Source organism: Amblyomma mixtum, chromosome 3 (assembly GCF_055824585.1).
Source record: "Amblyomma mixtum isolate Tamu chromosome 3, ASM5582458v1, whole genome shotgun sequence".
In the NCBI taxonomy this organism is placed as follows: domain Eukaryota; kingdom Metazoa; phylum Arthropoda; class Arachnida; order Ixodida; family Ixodidae; genus Amblyomma; species Amblyomma mixtum.
This window is the reverse complement of record NC_143014.1, coordinates 31,213,804-31,224,000: the sequence shown is the minus strand read 5'-3', so window position 1 is coordinate 31,224,000 and position 10,197 is coordinate 31,213,804. Positions and strand designations below refer to the sequence as shown.

Genomic DNA, 10,197 nt, shown 5'->3' with positions numbered 1-10,197 from the left:
GAGGAAAAGGGGAATCCTTCAGTTGACTGATTTTACCGTGTCATTTATTATTCGAAGAAAATATTTTGCTTTCAAATATGGGCAATCTGCAACGCGCTTTGAAAAGACACTGCGGCGAAACGTTGGAGTAAGATCTCGCACCAACTATGGCCGCTGAACTCAAACTGTCGCCAACGCCCATTCTTAGGGCGCACGTGATGTTTGTGCAATCGACCAAGGTAGAAGAGCGACTGCCATGTTCTGACGTCAATCGGGACGTCTTGGGTTCGTATTCTGGCGGCATCGTTTGTGTGTGCTGCCGCACAGCGCGGCTGCACGTGCACTAGGCCTGCGCCAGCCGTGGCTGAAATGAGACCGCGCCGCCACCTCCGGTGCGCAGGATCCTCGCGTTGCCCATGGGACACAATGGTTTCCCACGGCGCGCACAAAGACGGACGCGGAGGGCGACATGCGAGCACCCACCGGCAAGGAACCCGAGTCCCGGAAGGCAGAGACAAGCAAGCGACAAAGAAAGGGTGCACGCCGTGGCGGCGGTGCGGGCAGTGCGCATGCCCGGGGATCGGCTGTCTAGTCGACGCCTGCGCAGCGACAGCATACTCCCGCCGCTGACGAATCAGACAGCTTTCGGCCACCCTCCTGGGCAGACGGGCCTCGACGTCTGGGGTCGACCTGCGGACGGCGACTACGTGGGTGGACGCCATACGGTAATATGACTTCTGCGCAAGGCGCAATTACTTGCATTGCATGCATGATCAGTGGTATTAATCGCGGAGTTAACGGCTAATTAATATTAAAGAGTAGTAAAAACGTTTTCAATCTATGAACAACATTGCTGCCGGTAGCGGCCCTTTAGACATCGCCGTTAGGCCTAAGTCACAGTAACGTTGCCACAGGTAGCCATGATTAGGCTTTTAAGATTAAAATGTTCATTCCTCAATTGTGCATTAAAGGATTAAAGAGTTAACTGCGCCGAAGGGCTAGGACATCGGGAGACACAATCACAACACTTAGAAGCGCAGACTGACAACTTTTTGTCAGTCTGCGCTTCTAAGTGTCGTGAATGTGTCTCCCGGGTGTCCTAACCCTTTCGCGCAGTTAACTCTTTAATTCAGGAATGAACCAACTAGCCCGGCAAATCCTTTTGCATTAAAGGCTCACCTGACAGTCTGTAGGGAAATTAGTTACGCAAGGAAGACGTGAAGGGCCGAAAACACTAATGTCAGAACGAAGCAATCTGCAATTCACAATTTTCGAAGAGAAACCTGTTCTGTTCTGTAGAATTATTGACAGCACAGGTGGATCTAGTATTACATCAGTAACACTTCACATTACACGCCGGGCACCGCCCTACAACGAATTCTAGGCCTAGGTTCCCGCCATTTTCTAGTACCTCGAGTCAAGATGGCGGCGAGTTTCCGCTACCCTAGCTGCAATTCGAGCACTTCCTGTCTCTCTTCTGCTCCCACCGTATTCGCTCCCGTGATTCCCTATTTTACCGCCGCTTCGTCGAATCGCTATTTTCGCATTTCCGTGTGGTCTGTCTAGTTCTTACGCAACTATTGAGCTTATTGTGAATGCGAAAAAAAAAGAGGCTGGAATGTACAAAGGAACACTATGATCGAGGCCAGTCTAATGTAACAATTATTTTCAATTTGATTGTATTTAATTCTTGGACGCTGTGCTGACTGCTCGATCCCAATGATAGCGGTGGTGTCACATTGCTTGATGCAATTACAGACGGATAAAAAAGCAGCAAGAGAATTTTGAATAGATCCATTATACCGGGTGTTTTTTAGAAGGTCCAAAATTTTTAAAGAATGGTAAATTCCTTTAGATTTATTTTAACCCTGGGGCTATACTGAGGGCTACGGCGGAGGCCAGGTAGGAGGAAAACTGCTTTAATTAGTTCGCTGATTAACTGAATACGTTCATTAACTTTTATAATTTTTATTTTAGGGGATATGTTGTATTAGCAGAATTGGAGATGGTCTTCCAACAGTACAGCCAAGAAAAAAAAATTCATGAAAAAATTTTTTGCGCGCGTTACGAAGCGAGAAAAAGTCACCCTGGTAGGCAGCTTCACACTGTAACACAGCGTCTGTGAGCGCCTGTGACGTAGTCCGCTCCGCCCTGCGCTTTGTGCCAGTGCGTTTTTGTTCCAAGGCGGCATTCCGTGAGGCCGCGGAGTGAAGCGAGATAAGCCGCGATAGCGCAGGCCGCCCGTCCAGGACGCGTGACGAAAGCGGAGGGCGGAGCGAACTACGTCAGAGGTGCTCAGCGCCGCTTAGTTACGGTGTGAAGATGCCTACCATGGTGACTTTTTCGCGCCTCGTAACGTGCTTGAAAAATTGTTTATTAAAATTGTTTTTTCTCGGTTGGACTGTTTGGAGGACGATCTCCAATTATGCGAATACAAAATACCCCCTAAAATAAAAATTAGAAAAGTTTATTAACATATTTAGTCAATCAGCAAACTAATTAAAGCAGTTTTCCTCTTTCCTGGCGCCCGCCGTAGCCTCCAGTATAGCCCCAGTGCTAAAATAAGTCTAAAGAAATTTACCTTTTATGCGAAGCATACTACTTTAGCTACCACTTCAGCCCTTCACCGTGGTTATGCGCCTCCAAATCACGTGATACATGACGTCACACCACGTGACACGATGACGTCACGACAGTGGAGAAACGGGGGCCCATCTCGCGCCGTCGCTGTGGTTGTGCGCCTCCAAATCGCGTGACACGATGATGCCACACCACGTGACACGATGACGTCACGGCAGTGGAGAAACGGGGGCCCACCTCGCGCCGTCGCTGTGGTTGTGCGCCTCCAAATCACGTGATACATGACGTCACACCACGTGACACGATGACGTCACGGCAGTGGAGAAACGGGGGCCCACCTCGCGCCGTCGCTGTGGTTGTGCGCCTCCAAATCACGCGACACGATGATGCTTCGCATTCTCCAGGCTTAACCAAGTTAAGCCTCAGCCATTTTTTTTTTAAATTCTGGACCTTCTAACAAAAAAAAAACACCCGGTATTACACCAGCCCTTATAAATGGGTTGAGGGACGTTGTAGGGTACGTGCCTGTGCTGTCAGCTAACTATTTTCTCTATATGCAACTTTGTCTTCATCCGTCTGGTTTAGCGATGTGCCATGATATTGCACAGTGAGTATTTTACATGGCACATTGTACAGTGATGTATTGTACATTGTATTGTACAGCGACGTGTGAACAAGTGCCACGCACAGTAGATTTTCAAATTACAACTATTCTCAGTTTCGCTTAGAAAGTTGCCTCTTTTTTGCGCTTTATTTGGCGGAACTGACTCCTGGCGTCTTTCACACCTACAGGCAACGGCTTGATGATTTCGAAATCATTTTTAATCTCCAGAAATTTAAGATAGAAAGGTTCTCTTAACAAGGCCGGCTAAACACAACAATTCTTCCTGTGATTCAAACTTCATTCCTTTCGCCCACCGCTCCCACTAGCCGATCACGACGGTACCGGAAGTGTGGCGTTATTAAAGCCACTGCCGAATGGCGATAGGAAAGCAAATTAAATACAATTGTAATGAATCCTTTATATTATCCCGTCACAGTAGAAAATTAAACTTCACAGTATACCTAAGTCCTGCCTATGGCAAGACAGCGCAGGCCCTTATGGCGCAAAGATTAGTTTGGTTTGTTGGGGTTTAACGTCCCAAAGCGACTGAGGCTATGAGAGACGCCGTAGTGAAGGGCTCCGGAAATTTCGACCACCTGGGGTTCTTTAACGTGCACTGACATCGCACAGCACACGGGCCTCTAGAATTTCGCCTTCACCGAAATTCAGCCGCCGCAGCCGGGATCGAACCCGCGTCTTTCGGGTCAGCAGCCGAGCGCCGTAACCACTGAGCCACCGCGGCGGGGCCAAGCGCAAAGATTATTTCTGGATACATATCCTTCTGTCTTAATTATTGTCTCACCTTTGATACATGAGCCGGCGACATGCATTTACTTATCAGGACGGGGATTCCAATTCTATCTCTTTTCATTCTCCACCATTGACAGGGGCGCCGCGACGCCTTTGATGTCATCGCGGTCAGCCAATCGGTGCGGCGGCTGATAACAATGAATAAAATGGAGTGAAAATAATTCCTATAAGTGCCCAATCCTGATGTCGCGGCCCCTCCAAGACAGCACCCTCTAAAACTTTGTCATATGTTCGCAGCTGAAGCCACTCAATCCCACGCACGGTCATCTCAGGTGAACTCGCATCGAGAGACTGTCGCTCCGGTTGGTGCGACGCCCGCCGCTGTTCGGCGTGTTCGAGCATGCGGGAGGGGCGCTCCTTTTGCGCCCCGCACTTTGCGGTAGGTTCTGTCGGAGCTGCGGGTGCTCGTGAATAATCAATTAACGAGAACCCCACACCAGGATGCGGAAGCGCGCGTGCCGCTCTCCTTCGCCGCAAATCTTTTCGCGCACGGTGGTCGCACACGACGCCCAACTGTCGCCACGTAGGCTCGTTAAACATTCACGTTGGCAGCCAGATCGGCTTGTGGCGCCGCAAGCGGTGGGCGCGCGCAACACTGGAAGCGGAACGACGCGGTGCACAACTTCGCGAAAATGGCGCTGGCTTTGGCACAGTCGACGAGGCTTAGCTGAGCGCGGGCAAGCATGCACCACTCGTGCCTGCTGTCAAGGGTGCCGCGGTCCGGGACAAATGAGGCGCCCTTGCAAGCTTGTGGCCCGGACGGCAGCGGCTGGGCCTGAAGAGAGCTGACATCATCCAGAAAGAGACTCGGGTAATCCGATGCCGTGCCACGGTATTATTTCGTAGTTTTGTTTTCAGGGCGAGTTGGGGCATTTGCTCGAGCGCTCAGTGTTTCCATGGCCTTCGCTAATAGGCCGGAAACAAGGTCAACTGGATTAGCTGGGACGTCACGAGGGGCTGTTTGTTTACCGCTGGCGTAGAGAGTGGAAAGGGCGGACTTCTATCGAGACCCACACCAGCGACATGCACTTTATGTTTAGGCCTCGACGAAGCCGCATAACGAGCCTTGCAAGTTGGAAAACACCTTGCAAATATGAGGACATCAGCTGTGCAACACGGGCTGCAGCTCTTTTCCATCACGCACGCACGCACGCACGCACGCACGCACGCACGCACACACACACACGCACACGCACACACACACACACACACGCACACACACACGCACGCACGCACACACACATGCACGCATGCACGCGCACGCACGCACGCACGCAGGACTATGGTAGCTGTGCACTCGTTATAGATATCTTCCAATATCTGCGCCTTCTAAACCCAGATTGCGCAATGCCTGCATGACAGCTGAGGTTTGCACTGAGTCAAATGCTTTCTCGTAATCAATGAAGGCTATATAGCATCTGGTATACTTGTGTCCTTTTCCCACACAATTTTTGCAATCGCCCCTCTGTTCACAGCACGCAGTGAAATCGCTTCCTTAGCATTCTAAACATAACTTTAGATTCACTTAGTAAAGGCTGCAGTGTTTTCAGATTACAATAGTTCGCAAAAATCTGCCAGTTGCATAGTTAGTAAGAGCAATTAAATGCGAGTCAATTAGAGTTTTTTGTGGGGTCCTAAGCCATGGTGAGAGTAATCTCGGTGAAAATTTTCGAGTCTTTCACATTCAATCCCATAAGCATTTTGAAAGGCTGAGCTGAAACAGCCCGTGCATTCGTAGATTTTTATCGAGACATTAGAGGGTGCTCAGAAACTGCACTCCTTAAGCATTTTAACCTGCCGCTTTCTCCGAAAAGCAGTTAGTGCGCTGTGAAGTTCAACCTGGATATTGCAATTAAGAACATTTTAAAGGACGAAACTGCAACTAAGAATTTAAACTTAAGAACCCTTTGAGAAAGGTGGATATCTCTCACTGTGACTTTACCGCATGCTATCGAGGAAAATCGGGAAACCCCATTTAGCCCCCGTTTTTATAGACTGTAAGTTTTTTGCAGTCTTGATTCGTGGATGCAAGCGGATATTTAAAAAAAACTTAGTCTATAAAAACGGGGGCTAAATGGGGTTTCCCGATTTTCTTCGATATCATGCGGTAAAGTCACAGTGAGAGATATCCACCTTTCTCAAAGGGTTCTTAAGTTTAAACTCTTAGTTGCAGTTTCGTCCTTTAAAATGTTCTTAATTGCAATATTCAGGTTGAACTTCACAGCGCACTAACTGCTTTTCGGAGAAAGCGGCAGGTTAAAATGCTTAAGGAGTGCAGTTTCTGAGCACCCACTAATGTCTCGATAAAAATCTACGAATGCACGGGCTGTTTCAGCTCAGCCTTTCAAAATGCTTATGGGATTGAATGTGAAAGACTCGAAAATTTTCACCGAGATTACTCTCACCATGGCTTAGGACCCCACAAAAAACTCTAATTGACTCGCATTTAATTGCTCTTACTAACTATGCAACTGGCAGATTTTTGCGAACTATTGTAATCTGAAAACACTGCAGCCTTTACTAAGTGAATCTAAAGTTATGTTTAGAATGCTAAGGAAGCGATTTCACTGCGTGCTGTGAACAGAGGGGCGATTGCAAAAATTGTGTGGGAAAAGGACACAAGTATACCAGATGCTATATAGCCTTCATTGATTACGAGAAAGCATTTGACTCAGTGGAAACCTCAGGTGTCATGCAGGCATTGCGCAATCTGGGTTTAGAAGAGTTTTATGCGCAGATATTGGAAGATATCTAACGAGTGCACAGCTACCATAGTCCTCTATGAAGTCAGCATTAAAATTCCACTAAGGTAAGGTGTCAGGCAGGGAGACACGATCTCGCCAATGCTTTTCACCGCCTGTTTACAGGAGGTATTCCGAGGCCTGGATTGGGAACAGTTGGGGATAAGAGTCAATGGAGAGTACCTAAGTAACCTGCGATTCGCTGGTGACATTGCCTAGCTAAGTCACTCGGGATATGAATTGAAAAGCATGGTCAATGAGTTAGACATGCAGAGCAGAACGATGGGTCTAAAAATTAACATGCAGAAAACCAAAGTAATGTTCAACAGTCTAGCAAGGGAACAGCAGTTCGCAATTGGCAGCGAGGTGTTGGAAGTAGTAAGAGAATATGTCTACTCAGGGCAGGTAGTGACAGCTGATCCGGATCATGAAAGGGAAATAAGTAGAATATGAACGGGGTGGAGCGCATATGGCAGGTTCTCTTAGATAATGAATGGCAGTTTACCAATACCCCTCAAGAGCCAAATATACAACAGCTGTATCTTACCGGCATTCACCTATGGGGCACAAAACGTGGAGGCTAACGAAGAGGGTTCAGCTTAAGTTAAGGACAACGCAACCAGCTATGGAAGGAAAAATGATCGCTGTAACGTTAAGAGATCCGAAGCGGGCGCAGGGGGTGAGGGAACAAAAACGGGTTAATGGAAACCTAGTCAGAATCAAGAGGAAGAAATGGGCTTGGGCAGGGAATGTAATGCGAAGGCAAGACAACCGCTGGTCCCTAAGGGTAATGGAGTGGATTCCAAGAGAAGGCAAGTGTAGCATGCTAGTTGGGCGGATGAGATCAAGAAGTTTGCGTGGATAGGGTGGCCGCAACTGGCAAAGGACAAGTTTTATTGGAGAGGCATGGAAGAGGCCTTTACCCTACAGTGGACGTAGTCATGCTGATTAAGATGAAGATGATGATGCTAGATGTCGCAGAAATATTAATGTAAACAAGTTTTTTCAAATAGACGGAGTGTCCTAGGCAAGCGGAACCAACTTAGTCATTCAGTGCTGTTCAGAGTCGTGTAGCTTTATCTGCAGTATATTTTTTCGTTCTAGAAATTTTATGAATAGTTAGGACAGACTGGCTCAATTATTGAATATTGGCTTCGGGAAAAAGTGTCAATTCGAAACATGTAGATCTTTTGAAAAACAGCCGGCGGAAATGTTTGCAGCAAGATGGCGCTTTGGTTGCTTTTTTACCGGCCGTAAAAGAAAGAGCTTGAGATTCAATATCTACCACTTGACAGCGGGTCTACTTGAGTGCACACATGTGATCTCAGATGGAAATATCCTGCGCCCAATGGAAACACAAAGCCCTGGTGGAGACAGCGCTGCCGGAGATTACTCTATTTTTCCTCTGACAGCGTGTCTTGAGGCGCTGTAGAATGGTAGTTCTTGAATTTCGCGCGATTCCTGTTAGAGTCGGTTAAAAAAAGTTACGTAGATTGTTCCTTGTTGCAAGTATTTCAGCCGTGTGCTTTTCAAGATGATCTAGTAGTTTTGATAGGACACTTTATTCACGAAGACAATATTTAAAAAGTTAGGTCATTCTAATTAATTAGGCAACGTTGCTGCACGAGTAAAATGCTGCAGACTAGGCTACACATGTCTCAACAGCAGTTAGTTTGCTTTATTCGCCTAGAAGACTTCGTCTTTTAAAACTTGATTACATTTAGCTTGGACGCCCAGTATAGCCGTCGAATCGGCGGCTGCGCCGTGGGATCGTCGCTATTTGACCGCTATACTACCACCTTAGCTGCCATATTGACCTCGGTCATTTCGGCTTGTCGGCCGAGTCTGGATCGCCGGGATAGCCGGGAACAGCCCGTGGACTCGTCAACTAGGGACGCCTTTTCTGGCAGCCTAGTCGCTCGCGCTCTTCGGCGTCCCAGTTCTGGTTTCATGCTTGATACTGGCCAAAATGAAAGCATCCATTCCATCCAGCAGACTTTTTTTTTACTTGGATACGAGAAAGCAGACGACTGCATCAGTGTGGGCTAGACAGTTTTGATCACAGACAGTCGCCAGTTACAAAGCAATTGGCGCACTTTGGACTATTAGTTCGATAAATGGCGTGCCGAGACATTTCAACAAGTCTTCTTCCGTTGTATTGATCGCAATGAAATCATGCGAGTACCACGCATGCCCTGTTTTTAAGACGAACTCTTAACGAAACGCCTCCGCAACAAGGCTTCCGTTCCTGGAAGTAGGTACACGTCGCTTGCATTTGTTAATCTGGCAAGACTGCAGAAACTGGTTGCCGACAGCTGAGTAGATGCAGCACACGTGCTAAGCTCTTCTTGCATTTCGAAGATTTTCACAACACGTTCAACCCTGAGCATTTCGTTGAAAGTAAGGTAGAAAGGAAATCTAGAAAGACCGCCCGTTTTCTTTCGAAATGAGTTCGTTAAACCAGTGAGACAAATGCGTTTCCTCAAGCAAGCGAAGTGAGCAGCGAAAGCCAAGTGGCGCGAGCCGCGCTAAACGGGGTGCGCATTCACCGGTGGCTGCTTCGCTAACAGCCCCGACGCTAACGTGGCATATCGCCGAGGTTGTTGCTCTTTCTCGTTGCACAACAGGAGCATAATAGAGCGACCGGTTGCCTCGCAGGGCTGTCTGGATGAGTGGTTTGCCAAGAACATCAGCGAGCTATCTCTGCGACCAGCCTGTTATAAGGAGCGCTCGGTGGCAATCGCTAGACGTCTGAGCAGGCCCACTACAGAGAGCGCTACATTTAGCTCGTTAAAATAAGCTCGACAAAAGCAACGCGTGCTGCTTGCCTTGCAGGAATTTTTGGATTTGCAAACAAAAACGATGCAAGGCCGTGTTTTTGTCTGCCACCCAAGTCGGCCCACGCGGTGTCAGCGTCTACGTGCCTGCTGTCTCGCTCTTTATTCTTGGCTCGGGCTAGGAGTACCCCCTATCACGAAATCTTTCTTCGCTGGCTGACTGCTCGTCAGTTCAATACTGACGTTAGTCGGTTCTGCGAAGCGAGGTTTATTATTATTATATCCCTACAGGTGGCGGAAATCGCGGCTGGTGAGCGCAGCACGGCCTTTGACACTCTCCGCTTCTGTGACGTCTACAGCGCAACCTCTGCCAAACAGGTGTTTTCTTTCCGGTGAATAGCGGTGCATGTGCACTTACTTTAAACCCAGTCCCGCTTGCTGTCGATGCCGTTGTGAAGCGATATGCTGCTTCCTTGCACGGTGGCAGCAAAGCGAGCGTTCGAAAGAGCGAGACGAGGGCAGAATGCGGCGTTTGCTTCTCGCCATTTCTGCGTGTTTCTGATTGCGAGGAATGACAAGCCATGGCAGGTCACCCTGATAAGAAACCCGCCATCCGCCACAACATTCTCAAGGCTTGGCAACGGTCCGGTGGTCGCTTCGAGATGCTTTCGATGTTCGCATATACTGGTTGCGCTACGGAGCAGTG

General features: G+C 48.3%; 1 protein-coding gene across 4 annotated transcripts in view; it reads left to right on the top strand.

Moving 5' to 3' along the window:
- Nucleotides 1-390: 390 nt before the first annotated feature.
- LOC149349562 (uncharacterized) overlaps nucleotides 391-10,197 on the top strand; it is an 81,749-nt gene continuing 71,942 nt past the window's right edge. For 3 of the 4 annotated variants that reach the window (XR_016290123.1, XR_016290124.1, XM_089578533.1), the window contains exon 1: nucleotides 391-704. The gene's annotated coding sequence lies outside the window, so the exon portion shown is untranslated. Of the gene's footprint in view, nucleotides 705-9,782; nucleotides 9,802-10,197 lie in introns of all 4 variants that reach the window. The other variant, XM_089578534.1, reaches the window with a different exon arrangement.